General features: G+C 31.3%; 1 protein-coding gene across 1 annotated transcript in view; it reads right to left on the reverse strand.

The window, feature by feature from the left end:
• The window catches only part of LOC144572152 (DEK domain-containing chromatin-associated protein 2-like), a 67,965-nt gene extending 54,689 nt beyond the window's left edge, over positions 1–13,276 (reverse strand). Inside the window, exon 1 of the mRNA XM_078321586.1 lies at positions 13,267–13,276. The gene's annotated coding sequence lies outside the window, so the exon portion shown is untranslated. The remainder of the gene's footprint in view (positions 1–13,266) is intronic.
• Positions 13,277–16,191: the final 2,915 nt, after the last annotated feature.

Here is a 16,191-nt window from a genome sequence, read left to right on the forward strand (position 1 = left end):
CGCTATTACCGCTATAGCGTCCGTAGCTCAAATAGCGCGTTATTATGCATAGCTTAACGTTTAGGGTCCAAAAACGCTATAGCGCGCTATTTAGAACACTGAAAAATAGAGATATGAGCGGAAAATAAAACACCATATTTACTTTCCAAAGCATGATAGTCTATCTCATATAAATATATGTATGTTTATTTTTTTTAATAATAAACATTTTAAAATCCATATATTTTAAAATAAAAATAAAAAATTAATACCACGGATTAATCCGTAAAGTTTATCAAAATTCAGTCTTCCGCAAAGTTTGTTAATTTTGTTTTATTTTGTTACCGGCAGAGATCAGATAATTAGGTATGAGTTATCTAATCAGTTTCAAACTTGTATCTCTGATTTCTCAGAAGAATATTGACTTATCAACTGAGTTAGAGATGGTTCCAATTTTAGCTTATCTTCTTTTATTTTTTTTAAAAGATTCCCATTTGCAATGGCGTCTTTGTTGTTTCACTAGAAGGTTTAAAAAAAATATAAATAAATGAAAACTCGTTATATTTTTATTCCATATTTGCAATTTTATAAATTAAAATATTCCCAAGTCAAAGTAGATAATATGTTGAAGGGAGATGATAAAGATCTCATGAATCATGATTATGTTGTTTTCTACGAATATTGTTCTCTCTAGTCTTTGATATTTCGTTACTCCTGTTATCCATGACTCACGGAGGCACATTATTTGATATTTTACCGCCATGATTGCAACAAACTATCATACCCTGCATAACAGAATTCAATTTTTTTTTTTAAATGAAAAATTAAATAATCAAAATAAAATGGATTTTTTTTTTTCCAATGTCATAGATGAGACCAACTAATTTGATTCGGTCTTATTGGTGTATCTAGAGGGACTGATTTAATGTTTCGACCCCAGTAGTTATCATAAGTTGCAGTATGTTTTCACCACATAAAATTTAAAAGCTACTAAAACTAAATCATTGATTTGATTCTATAGGAATTATAAAATTTATGAGCTTTTTTCTTCATTTTCCTTGTTCCACCGGAGCCCCCATTAGGACTTGTTAATTTTTACTGAGGTTGATGGTGTGATAATTTGTGAAAATCAATTGATTTGATTCTTTAATTTGGTTCCATTGGTCTCTCTCCAATGAGATCGAATTATTGTTCTGTCTCAACTATTTATCTATTAAAAATATAATTCAACTTGATAAATTATTTTTTTAATTTCTAATAAAATTAGAATTAACTTTTAGTTTAGTAACAAAAACAATACCCATAACAAAGACGTAATTTTATTTTATAAGAAAAACTAATAGTATTATTTTATGTAAAGTTTATTTTTTTTAAAAGACAAAAATAAAAACTTTCATAGGGTGCTTTGCACATCTTTGATTATAAATTCCTTTGCCCCTCCCAGCAGCCTGCAATGAGTCAGAATCCTCTACGTTACCTCACACGATGAGTTTAAATTTAGACTATCTAATTATAATTCGGGTCAACCCATACTCAATGCGTAATAAGGGCTTAGGGCATGTTCGGCTCCGTTATTGTTTGCATAGGAACTGAATTTTTTTTTCTCACAAAAATAGTAAAAAGCAGTTCAATTCATATGCCTACACCCATTCCTGATAGTGGGCCGAACAGGCCCTAAATGAATCAGGTTCATACTCAATGTTTGAGGTACCTTAGGTGATATGATTTTGTTTGCAGTTGGTGAGGGCAGACTAAAAAATCTTGATCGCGAAAGTGGTGCTCAAATTTAAAATACCCAATATGTTGTATGTGAATTTTAAACTCAAGTTTCTACAACAATACAGTAAAGTTTTAATTAGGGTTATTCATGAGTTGAATTGAGTCTTATTTAAGAACAATTCGGATTCAATTTGTGAATTAATGAATCGAGTTGAGTTTGAATTGCTAATTCAGTTTCGAGTCAGAAAATTTAACTTAGATTCAACTCACGAACAATTCGAATCAACTCGAGTCGACTCGTGACTCATGAGATAGTACATAGTTTATTAAATTAAAATTTATCAAAACAAAGTTTAACAAAATAAATAGTACATAGTTTATCAAATAGTACACAATTTAAAACTTTACATAATAAGATAGTGGCAAATACATAACTAAATAGTACATAGTATATCAAATTACTACACATCACAAGGTCTAACAAACTGAGTTAGGAACAATTTGGATTCAACTCGTGAGACAACCAAATCAATAAACTCGAGTTATCGGCGAGTTGAATCTAAATTTATTATAAACGAGCTGTTTTTTTATGCATTCCTACCTCTCACCCCTAAGCTACATGTAAACGTTTAATATTTTATAGAAGAAGTTGAATTATATAAAAAGTTTTTAAAAAAATAAAATTTATTTAAATTTAACGGCATAACAGACCCACTGGACAAGGATGGGCCCACTAAGATACTTCAAGATTCAAGCTATGTTGTTGGTTCAGAAATGGCCCACTTATTGTTCATCTTTATTGGTTCTAATGTTTGCAATTTCAACTGAATTTGCAAAATCTCAGTACTTATCTATGTAATCAGGTACTGAATACATGCCAAGCACTGTGCAGCACAGTGGCTGAGGCATATGCCCCCATGTGGAATTCGTATCCTCTGCATTAACTCAAAAGAGAATCTTTTGAGTTAATGAATATTGACTATTTGATCTGCTTTAAAATTTATTCAAACTAAATCTACACTAATATTAAAAAGGCCCCTATATTATAAGCATAGATCGAATTAGCTCTGTTTAAAATCAGACGGTTGAGATTCATTAACTCAAAATATTCTTTTTTGAGTTAATGCAGAGGATATGCATTCTTTCCGAATTAGCTCTGTTTAAAATCAGATAGTTGAGATTTATTAACTCAAAAGATTTCTTTTTGAGTTAATGAAGATGATATGATTCCCCCATGTGGGAGTTCTTAGGTTCGACCTAATTAGCAGGATTCAGAGAGTGTGTATACCTACGGCCTAATGTCCAAAAAAAAAAAAGGGTACAAGTCAGTACCAAACTTTAACATACTGACGTTAGTGAAGGAATTGTTCATATTTTTCTACGTTTTTCCTTTATACTTCGTGGTTTGTGCTAGATGTCAGAAGTTTGGTGTACGGGAACAGATTTAGAATTTTCATCAAAGATAAAAAATTAACGAATCAGATTCAAATTTATTAGTAAATCATAATTAATACATTGATAAATTTGAAAAAAAAGAAGAGATTAACTTATTTAATTTGCACATAAATTTATAAAGAATTTTAAGTAATTATAGTTTTGGACTTTCTAGAGGGGATCAAAAATATTTTCAAGAGTGTGAAAATTTATCTCACTTGAGTCCGTCTCTGTTGATGTAGAAATGAAAAGTTTCATGCAATCGTTTAAATTTTGATGGAGAGACCATGATCGCTATAGAGGTGGAGCGGACAAGGCTGAAACCTAAAATGAATTCTGGTTGATTTAAAATTATATTTGTAGTTTAGTAGTTAGAAAACTTTATAGTTTCGCTTCTAAATATAACCATGTACTAATTAACAAACGAAGAAATCATATATTAGGGTTTTAGGTACACTTCCTGTACTAATTAATAACCAACTATATTTTAGGTCCTTATTTTTTCTTAATTTCATTTAAATTATTGAATCCGGATTCATTGAGGTCAGCAGTGTGTAGCATACCTTGCTGAAACTATAATATCATCTAGTTACATGTTTTCCTTCAAAATACATAGAAAACGGTTTTTTTTTTTATATTGATACTTATTAAAGTAATTATAGCATATATCTAACTTTAATGATACATATTTGTAGTTTTTAGGATACAGATGTTTGTAATATTATTTAATTAAAAAGTAAAATTTGTTTATATATAGAGAGAGAGATATGTTACCATGCTTTGCAAATTAAAATGAGCGTTTTAATTTGTGCTCATATCTCTAGTTATAAAGTTCAAATAGTCAATCCGAACTTCTCAACATATTATTCATGTTGAAATGTGCTTGGAGACTAAATTTTATATTTTTTCAAAAAAAATTACTAATTTTTAAAAAAATTTCAAAATCAGTGTTTTTCATTAAAACTTGGATTCACTATTCTAACTATTATAACCTAACCAAACACCGAATAGTCTATTCTCAATCCAACCAGACATACCTTATATTCTTAGCAATCCAAACACACCCAAAATAAATACCGATTTTTTTATTTATATCCAAAAAATAAATAAAATTTAAAAAAATATCCAAATCCCGACTGAAATTCGAAAAATACCCAAACCGGTTATCCAATAACCGGATTTGGGACATATGTCCGGTCAATGAATTCCCGGACTCAACAAATAAATCCGGTTAACCATTCACCGGAAAGTTGGATTTTGTTTTTTTTAAAACAACGGTTGTATTTTTTTTTTTTAAAAAAGAAATTTTTTTATTTTTTTTATTTTTTGTATTGAAATATTAGAAATGTTGAATATATTTCTTTAAAAATAAATGGAATACAATATAATTTGATTTATTAGAAAGACTGCAACAAATAACTCGGATCAATATTTTTCAGGCCCAATTTTTCGTGGCTGTAAGAAAAATTAATATATTTCTTTATGTGTTATTGGAAAAAAATAAAAATGCATAGATTTTGAGTTATTGATCCCGGTTCAAAAGTCACTTCTATGTAATTTAGAAAATAATGTGATCCTTCTAGGACATTTAATTTATAAAAAGTTGTATCTATTTCGAGAATTCTTTTTTAATAACAATTATTAAATAACTTAAAGTTTTTGTTTTTTTCAAAAATAGATACAACTTTTCATAAATTAAATGTCCTAGAAGGATCACAATATTTTATATATTACATAGAAGTGACTTTTGAACCGAGATCAATAACTCAGAATCTAAGCATTTTTATTTTTTTCCAATAACACATAAAGAAATATATTAATTTTTCTTACAGCCACGAAAAATTGGGCCTGAAAAATATTGATCCGAGTTATTTGTTGCAGTCTTTCTAATAAATCAAATTATATTGTATTTCATCTATTTTTAAAGAAATATATTCAACATTTCTAATATTTTATTACAAAAAATAAAAAATAAAAATTTATGTTTAAAAAAAAATACAACCGTTGTTTAAAAAAAAAAAATCCAACTTTCCGGTGAATGGTTAACCGGATTTATTTGTTGAGTTTGGGAATCCATTGACCGGACATTTGTTCCAAATCCGGTTATCCAATAACCGGTTTGGGTATTTTTCGAATTCCATTCAAACAATGACTAGATTACATATAGTTATATGAGGAGGGTTCAAATGCCTCCATTTTTTGTGCCTCCATCATGCCTCTATTTTTAAAAACTTTAATAATTCAAAACTTAAAACTTAAAAGTCAAAATAAAATCGTTGGATATGATCTACGTTATTTTATCTATGAACGTGTAAAAAATTATGACATTTCAATTTTATTTTTATTGTTATCAAGAGCTTGTAAAAAACATACCAATTTGGATGATTTCTAGATGTTGATTTTTGAACTTAATGATTCACATAAAAACAAAATTGAAATGTGATAATTTTTTATGAGCACATAAAGAAAATAACATAGATCACATCTAACGGTTTTATTTTGACTTTTAAGTTTTAAATTTTGAGTTATTAAAATTTTAAAAGATGGAGGCACAGTGGAGGCACAAAAAATAGAGGCATTTGAACCCTCCTCTAGTTATATTTGGGTAGTCTGATAGAAAAGAAAATAAAAATACAAAAAACTTCGTTACAAGTTGGAACATTCGCTGAATTATTATAAAAATAGAAATAAACACAATAAATTAAATAAATTATGACCTATTATGTTAATCAAATCCGAATTTATTTTTCAAATACAATGTGCCACGACAGAAGAGGTAAAAACCGGCATATTTTGAGCAAAAATACCGGAACAAACAAAAAAAATCACATTTGGATTCTGAATTTATAATGTGATACTGTATTTTGTGGCTAGATAAAGCTGATTGAGCTAGAATATCAAGATTCACAACACTCCGATAATTTATTGTTATTTTTATTTTCAATTTATATTGGATAATTTGGGTCGGTAGACAATCCGAATCAGTCTAAATTGCTTTGTAATTGATATATACAAGCATTTCCTAGTCTCTTTGCAGAACTTCGGAGTATGCTTTTTTTTTTTTTTTTTTTTTTTTACAAAAGAAGAGCAATTTTTCTTTTTGCTATTTTATTTGAAAGAGCGACTTTTTTCCTTTTGCCTACGGACTTTTCTTAAAAAAAATAAAAACGTAATAATTGAGTAGACTTTATTAAATTAACACGTGCTAATTGCTACTGGTGCAGCACTTCATCCTCTTTTGGTTAAAGACTAAAGAGGAACGATTAATGAAACGAAATGGGCCTCAGAACAATGATTCCAGGAATGCGCATCCTCTGCATTAATTAAAAAGAGAATCTTTTGAGCTGCGTTAACTCAAAAGAGAATAATGCAACTCAATCATTTAATTTTAAACGGAGCTAATTCAATTTTTGTCTATAATACGAGGGACTCTTTAATATTAGTGCAAATTTAGTCTGTATAAATCTTAAAACAAATTCAATGATCGAGATGCATTAATTCAAAAGATTCATTCTCAGTTAATGTAGAGGATACGAATTTGGATCCCAACCACAACAGAACGATACAATTGGCTCCACAGTCCACACAAAAGCAATGCATATAAATAGGGATAAATTTTGTTGCAGGTTGTTCAATCATATTCTTTGTCACGAACTTATCACTCAAGTTTGAATTACTTCTCTATAGCTACTGAAATTTTCATTCGTCTTAATCAAATTATTCTATAACTTTTTCGTCTAAAACAATGAAATATAACTTTTATGTTATAATTTTGAATGAAATGAGTATATTCCGTTAAAATTTGAACATAATAAGTATATTCGGTTGATATTTTAAAAATAATGAAAACATCAAATGGGAACGCATCAAAGGTAAATCATTTTTCCTTAGATTCCTTTCACTTATGGATGAAGATTGAAGTTTAAGACATCAAGTTATTTAATATTTACAAAGGAAAGAAATTATATGAATTTTACTTATGTAACATTTCATATTTAAGATATTACGTTTTCTACTAGATAAGAACTGATTCTAAGTACAATTTTTATGGTTAAAATTTAAACTCGAGCAATTTATTAAATTTTAAAAAAATCATCAATATTTTTTAACATTTACTAGCTGTAAATTGTAAGGATTTATTTTGTTATAAATGTATAGCCATGAAAACCGTGACGATAATACAATCTTTCTTATTAGAAGATATATACTTAGTTTGATCTATGAGGAGGGTTCAAATGTCTCCATCATGCCTCCATCTCTCTTCATCATTTTCAAAGTTCAAACAGTCGATCCGAACCGCTCAACCTAACCTCCATACTAAAATATATATGTTTGGAGACCAAATTTTATATTTTTAGGAACTTTTTTACTATTTTTTTAGATAGGTACAAAATCAGTAAATCTGAACCATCTAAAAACAATATTTTTGTACCTATCTAAAAAAATAGTAAAAAAATTCCTAAAAGTATAAAATTTGGTCTCCAAACATATTTTAGTATGGAGGTTAGATTGAGCGGTTCGGATCGACTGTTTGAACTTTGAAAATGATGGAGAGAGATGGAGGCATGATGGAGGCACAAAAACATGGAGGCATTTGAACCCTCCTCTTGATCTATTATGAGGAAACACTTTTTCACTCTTTAAAAAAAAAAACCATTGTTCTATGCTAAGATAAAATGTACGAAATAATTTCGATGCGCTCTGGATTATCCATCATTTATTTAATGGAATTTATCTTTCAATTTTACTCAAACAAAGTTTAACCACTTCATACTGAAAGTTTCATTTATTTGAATTTGATCGAAAGAAATATAAAAAAGACATAATATGTTCTTTTAAAATTCATATCTTTCTTTTTTATTGATAAAAGTGGGTACCCCCGCCCTCAACATATCTAAGAGAGCATAGAATCAGAATAAGAAGATGCAGAGGAAGCAGTAGTGTAGTCCATATATGAATCATCAGAAGGAGAGGATTCAATCTCTTGTTCAGCAGTAGAATCAGACTCCATTCTGGCTATCAGGAAGTCTGAGAGATCCACCCCTTCTGATCCAGGTTCTGCGTCCTCTATATCTTGAGAACTGCTCCCTACTTGGGTATCTGTAACCGGCAAAGTGTCAGTCTGCCCCCTTGATTCAAGTTATAAACATCCATAGGCAAGATTAAGGTTAGTTTAAAGAAGGTCTCGTCATTTCTAACTTTGCACCAGTAAGAAGTTAAAGATATTATATTAGTACCAATACTGGAAAGAGAAGGAATTGTTGTATTATCAAAATAAATTATATTTCTAGCTAACCAGATGGACCATAACGTGGCAGCTCTAACTAATTCTACTAATAACCTATCTTTAAGTGGTATACAACAATCTAACAACCAAAGATCTTCTAAATTTTCACAATTAAAATTAAAACCATTATGAGAAGCAATCCATGACCATACAGCTTTAGAGAACGGGCAATTAATAAATAAATGATTAGTGGATTTCTCTTCTCCACAAAAGAGGCAGGTGGTATCACATTGCCAACCTCTGTGTGGTTTTAGTAAGTACTCTGTCTTGTTTAAGAAGCCATAAGAAAACTTTTATTTTTAATGGTATGTGTACTTTCCAAATTGTAGCGAAATATGTATTTTGAATCCCACCATATTCTAACCACTTGTACAAAGAATTAATAGTAAAGAGACCATTAAAAGACCATCTCTAGATAATTAAGTCAGGTTCTAGTTTATGAGTAAAGCAAATAGACTGTTTCATGCTATTCCATTCAGTCAAAAGTGTACCAGTAAGTTATCTAGTAAAAGTAAGAACTAATTGTGAATTTGAAGAGGGAGGGAAGGCTTCTGCTACTGTAATGGTGGGATTGGATGCAATTTGAAATATATTGGGATACATACAATATAAGCTACATTCACCACTCCATCTGTCAAGCCAAAAAGCAGTATCATGACCATTTGAGACTATTCTATTAATGCCTAACTCATAAAGTAATCTAAAGTGTAGAATTCCTTTCCAGAAATGAGAAATTTGAGTGATCTCAAGACCTAAAGAACCATATTTGTGAGTCAAGATTATTTTCCATTTCCCTTGTACTGTGGGATCTTTGAAATGAAACCACCATTTGGCTAGAAGGGCTGTATTCATTCTAGTGAGTGTTCGCACAGAATATATGCTACAAAGTTTCATTATAGCAAGCTATACCTTTTAAACCTTTGTTATACTCTGTCAAATCAGATAGCAAGTGCACTATCCTATCGATGAGTATGCTCAGGTATCGATCCACAGGGACGGAAGAAAATGACCGGACTTATCCTAAAATTACTTGATATTCTAGAAGTGAGAGAAATTGGTTTGATTTAATTCTAATAATTCTACTGATTTATGACAAGTTTAAAAAGCAATAAAAGAGAATTAAAGTTGTTTTCAATTGATAAAAAGACATTTTCAGGGTTCAGATTTCATTTCTGTTCGGCCCCGAGGCATACGGCCCGTACGGATTCCCGTACGGCCCGTAGGGGACCCCGAGTTAATGCTGCAGCTACTGTTTTATGTGTTGATACTAATGTTTAGGGTTTCTATCGACCAGATCTAGATACCTAATCTCAACTTTCGCATTTTGGCCTAGTACCCGATTACCGGACTCAAATACTTCCTTCTTAGATGCGTTAAACCTCAACTTTCGCATTTTGGTCTAATTTATCTAACTTACTTGTTGGTTTACTAAAAGTATCCAAGAACTTTCGCCTCAAGGAAAGTTTCACCTTTCGGGTACTCCTTGGTTTCACCCTACTTCATATACTTTATTCGGTTGGATTAAATGTCATAGACTTGGCTCCTAACACTTAGATGTGCGCATTCATCTAACGGGATAACTAATCAATTCAAGCAAGTACAAATAAAGCAATCAAAATACTACTCAACAAGGTAAAAACAAAGCATTCAACACAAAATCCAAGTAGCATGCAAACAAAACCAAACTAGAAACTACATCTTAACCCTAGAAACAAAGTAAATTAGCTACTCATGTTCACAAGATAACACAAATAACAGAAAATAAAAGAGTTCATGACAAAACAATGGAGAAATCCGAAGATCCGTTGCAAACTCGCGTTTTTCACTTCTCTTCCTCTTCTCCTCCTCCTGTCTTTTGCTCCAAGAAAGCTTGTCCAAGTTCCAGTGGTGAATCCCCCTTTTTTGGTGTGAAAATATCTCATTTAATGCCCCAGATCGCGCCCCCAGAGGTTTCCTTTTCGGCCTCCTTAAATTATGCTCATTTTAGATTCCAGCTGGATTTTCCGAATTAGCGCCCTACGGGCCGTATGGGACCCCGTACGGGCCGTATGCCTGTGCTTTGTCTTGGAGACTTTGTGCCTCTGTTGTGGAACCTTCTGTGCGGTTGGGCAGATCTTGTACGGGTCGTACAAAATGTCATACGGGCCGTATGAAAAGTAGTCAGATCCAGTTTTTCGCCCTTTTTCCTGCAAAATACCAAACAAAGCATAGCAGTACCACATTTCATCGACATATAAGTAAAAAGTCCACATTTATAGGCTTTAAAGCACAGGTTTCAGTGTAAATCAGGGCCGTAATTTAGATATAATATGGAGATATCAGTGAGATTCAGTACCCCTAGACCCCTTAATCTTTTCCAAGACATACATATTCACATGTAATAAGATGATATTTCTTATGTGCAGAGGAATTACCCGAGCACAGGAACTACTTCCTTATTTGATCTATTTTGGTACACACTGTTGCAGGAAGTCTATATATGGACAACCAATATAGGGAGATTGTAGAAATGACATAATTATGAATAGTTGCTCTTCCACCTAATGATAAAAGGGAACCTTTTCAAGATTGTAATCTTTTTCTATTTTATAAATTAAGGGATTCCAATCTGCTATACTCAAGGCCTTCCAGTGTAAGGGGACTCCTAAGTAAGTAATAGGTAAAGAAGTAATACCACATCCTAATTGGTTAGCTAAAGATGAAGCAAGAGTTGAGGATATGTTAAGTGGTACCATTGAGCTTTTATCAAAATTTATTTTTAAACCTGAGGCTTCCTCAAATCTTAACAATAAGAATTTTAGATTTTCTATGATTAATGGGTCAGCTTCTAGAAATAACAAGGTATCATCTGCAAAATACAGGTTTAGTATTTTTGAGGAATCAGGGAAGTGGCCTAAACCTTTTATTCTACCCCTAGATTGTGCATTAGTGAGTAATTTATGTAGAGCATCTGCTAATAAATCAAAGAGGAGAGGTGACATAGGGTCACCTTGTCTAAGACCTCTCTTACAGGGCAAATATGTCCCTGTTTCTCCATTAAAGGAAATACAAGTTCTACCACTAAGTAGTATGTCTTTAATCCACTGAATAAATAAAGAACCGAAACCTCTAGCTTATCAAATTTCCAAAAGAAAGTCCCAGTAAACCATATCAAATGCCTTCTCAAAATCTAGTTTAAGAAGGATACATTTCTGTTTTGTGATTCTAATCTGGTGTAATAGTTCATGGGCAGTAACAATGTTATCTCCTATTAGTCTGCATTTGATGTAGGCTGACTGTGAGTCATCTATAAGGGGGTCTTTGACTTTGGAAAGTCTATTAGCCAGAAGCTTGGTTATTAACTTAAAACTACAGTTAATGAGACTAATGGATCTATAGTTTCTAATTGTAAGAGCATCTTCTTTTTTGGGGATAAGGCAAATGGAAGCTAAATTAAGTTTTGAGATATCTAAGGTCCTATTGTAAAAGGCTTGAAAGATTTGAAGGAGATCATATGAAACAATATCCCAAAAAGTTTGATAGAAGAGAAATGAGATTCCATCTGGTCTTGGGGATTTATTTGGGTTGCAGGAAAATAAAGTATGTTTGATTTCATCTAAGTCAAAGGGTTAATTCTAATGAGGATTGTTGAGGGGTAGACAGTTATTCAGAAGAGTTCCATAGATCAGGTTGTAATTTAATCAGTCTATTAGAGGTAGATCGTAGAAGATTTTTAAAATAATATGTAATGTGACCCTTAATGATTTGTGTGTCATAGGTGAGGGTTCCATCTATTTCTAAGGATAGAATGGTGTTTTTCTTTTTTCTTTGAGTAGCTGTTAAGTGAAAGAATTTGGTGTTCTAGGCTCCCTCTAAAAACCACTTTAACTTTGCCCTTTGTTGCCAATATAGCTCCTCTTGATGATATATTTCATATAGGCTAGATTTACAATTTTTCCATTGTGTAAACTCAGATGGAGATAAGGAATTGGATTCATTTAATACTTCATAATGTTCTATTTCAGCAGTAAGAGATATCTTGAGTCTTCTCTTTTCTGCTTGGAAATTTGAACTCCAACCTCTTAGTTTTCTCCTAAGATGTTGTAATTTAAATTTCCATGAATTACCTATGTCTGATGTTAATTGAAATTCAATCCACCAATGGAGTATTAAATCTATGAATCCCTCTTGTGTAATCTGATTATTTTCTCTGCATCGGTAACAAAACTCCGAATCCGAGAGAGTCCCATCCACTCTGCAGCCTCCTTCTGCGACCTTCAACCTTTCATCCTCTCTTTACCCAATTCAACCTCCACAATCGAGTATCCTACTATCTACCGCGATACTATATTATGTCTGGATACATCAAGAATAGAGACTATTCGGAATAGTAATGTGCACATAAATAATATTTTTGTTATTCATAATTGACTAAAAGAACCGTTATTCTCTATTGAATATGTTGAAATAACTATTATTTAGAAGTGTAAAGTGAGAGTAAAAAATATTTCATTCTTGGATTTCTGCCTGTTATTCCTAGGGGCACCGCTAATTAGCTCAAAAACTGAAAATAAATGCGATTAAAAGTAAATAGATGAGTTTAGAGAAATTTGACACGCGGGATGATAACGGAGTTCGGCAAAACAAATGCCTACGTCTCCTAGGCGTCGCAACTTCTTTCTAGGTGTGCCTTTCTATTACCCAATATGAAAGGATTACAATTGTGAACCGTGAGCCCTTACAAAACGGGAAGTCACGGCCAACGAGAGATGAGCGCCGGCGAGCCCTTACAACCAAGGGAAGTCACGCAAGCAACTCGAGGTTTGAGCCGGTGAGCCCTTACAAATAAGGGAAGTCACACAAGCTACTCAAGAACAAGAGAAACACTCAATAGATCACTCTAACCTAATCTAATTAGAGATTAGTGAAGTGGGTTTGAGGTTGTTTGAGATTGATTGAGAGATATTGAAGTTTTAAGCTCAATCAACAATGGTGGAACCAAGCTCTCAGAAAATCACCTCTTTTGAAGTTTAGGGACGGCTAGGTTAAGTGGGGAAGAGACCCCACTGCTCTATTTATAGAGACAGCTCAAAAATGAGCAAATTGAGCTAAAACGTTACAATGTTTTATATTATAATTCGATTTTAGGTTTTCAATTTTCTGACAGCTCAGCTAATCGTTCAAAAATGTTACAACGTTTGTAAAACGTTACATAACATTTTGCTCTGTAAAATCTTGATCAAAAACAGGATTTTTGAAGATCAAATTTAATTAAAACGTTACAACGTTTTGTGAAAACGTTATAACGTTTTAGGACTCTTGTACAACTGGATTTCAGTCCCTTAACATCCTTAAAACGTTATAACGTTTTATGTTTTATCTGAGTTTGATCAAGCTCTTACTTAGTATTTTTGACAGGAGTAAAACGTTACATAATGTTTGGCTCTGTAAAAACAGCCTCAAACTTACTTTACCAAGTACAAAGTATTACAATTTGCATTCTTGACAAATATCTTCATGATTTCTTCTGTCCAAGCATTTTACATTGCAATTCCAATTCTTCTTGAACCTACATAATCTTAAAGTAGAAGAAATCGTAAAATTCAATAATTGTATGTTTTTGCAAATTAGTCAAATAGAGGTAAAAGATTATTGTACGAACAACACTGCCAACACAGTCCTGGAATGACAAAGTTTACACCATTTTTGTCATCTCCACGTCGTAACAATTCGTTTAAAATCTCACTTGTCTATCCTCTTAATTAGCAACTTGTTAACACTATTCTTCCTCGATTACACCTATTCTCGATTCTTATCTACTAATTCTAAATTTTGCTATTCTAGCTACCATCCAAACATGAGATATGAGTACATATCTCATGTGGTAACTAACTATCTCATGTGTTACAAATTGTTCTTACCTGCACTTTACCCTTACCCGCTACGAATTACCTTACATGTACCCTACCCTTACTCATTATGGTTGTTGGATAACAAAACGGCAGTGGATAAAAAACAGGTAATGCTATTATAATTAAAAAAAAAATTATTTACTAAATTAATACCTTAAAACACATTCATTTCACAAATATATATAGTGTTTTAAAGGTCTAAACTTGAGGTTGGCTACTCTACTTACATAAGTATATGAGGGTATATGCTTATAAGTCATTTTTCATTTTCAAAATTCAAAAAGTTGATTTTGAATCATTAGATGTGATCTCTATATTGAAATGTTCTCCGAGACCAAATTTTACATTTTTTCTGAATTTGTTTACTATTATTAAGCCAATTTGCAAATCGTTGATCTAATGGTGGCTTCTGATTTTACTGTTTTGTTAAGCCACCGTTGGATCAACGATTTTCAAAGTGGCTTAATAAATAGTAAAAAAATTCAGAAAAATGTCAAATTTGGTCTCCAAGCACATTTCAATATAGAGATCACATCTAATGGTTCAGATCGACTTTTTGGATTTTGAAAACAAAAAAATGACTTATAAGTATATACCCTCATATGCTTATGTAAGTAGAGTAGCCAATCTCTCTAAACTTTATTGGGATTTGCTAAAATTTATTTACATGTTTTAATAGTTAATTAAGTGTAACACAACTATAAAATAAAGTTGAAGAATTATATTCATTACTCATTAATATATAATATATATAATTTTTTTTTCTATAATTACCCGATCGGATAACGAGCGCGGAATAGACTTTACCTGTACCCTTACTCGTTTAGATAATGAAAAAAATATTTATTCGTACCAGTATTCGTACCCGACAAGTATACAGAAAAAATCTTATATGTACTCATCCTATCGAATAAGGTAAGGAGGTAAATGGATAAAAGGTTGCCATTTCCACTCCTATCAACAAGTCTAAAATATATTTTAAAAACCATCTGATGTAAATCAAGAATACTTGTAGTCATTTAAATAAAACACGATTAATGATTCACATTTATTATTTCAGAGTTTAAATTTTAAATATTTTCTTTAGAATATTGGTAGCTGCTGAATTTTAAATAAATAACGAGGTAAAAGTTACTGTCATGATATAGCACAAAAAAATTGAATATCGTTATCTGTGGTCATTTCAACGGTCAGATCTTTTGCTGCAGACAGTGAGACAGGCACGGAAATCTCTTTTGCTTTTCAGTAAGATTGAAATTTTTACTTGCGCAGTTACATTTGACTTCGAATAAATTAATGATAATGGATTCTTTACCAATAAATTAAACCAACCCTTTGAACAGTTTAATTGACTCTAATATTAAAAATATAACAAATATAGTTTAAAATGTAATTATTTTTATTTAAAGAATGATTTATCTACATAATTTATTATAAAAACATATTTAATCGTGCTGCTCAAATTATAGTTGGGGCTTTTAATTATGGAATTTGTTTGAATACGATTTTGTTTTTGCGTTTGAGAAAGAATGATTAATATTTGTAATATGAAAATGTCTCCTGTTCAAACAAATTACGGAAGTATTTTTATTTTGCTTATGCTTTGATCACTGACAAGGGGGACATATCTGATATAACAACAGGCGAGATTATTTTATTAAAGACAAAATATTCATCTAAATTAAAAATTTGACAAGATCTGCAATTCAATTGAACACCTTTTATATCTTTTGTACGGAATACATTAAAGAGTTAGGCTAATATGACATTGGTGTTATTTGAAACTAAATAACATCAAATCTTAAACCCTTAGATCTGCTTTAAGATTCGTAATATCCGCTTTTACTGTTCAAGCACTTTATTTTGTACGAATCTTAAAGC

The sequence above is a fragment of the Carex rostrata genome, chromosome 20, assembly GCF_964058835.1.
Source record: "Carex rostrata chromosome 20, lpCarRost1.2, whole genome shotgun sequence".
Classification (NCBI taxonomy): Eukaryota; Viridiplantae; Streptophyta; class Magnoliopsida; order Poales; family Cyperaceae; genus Carex; species Carex rostrata.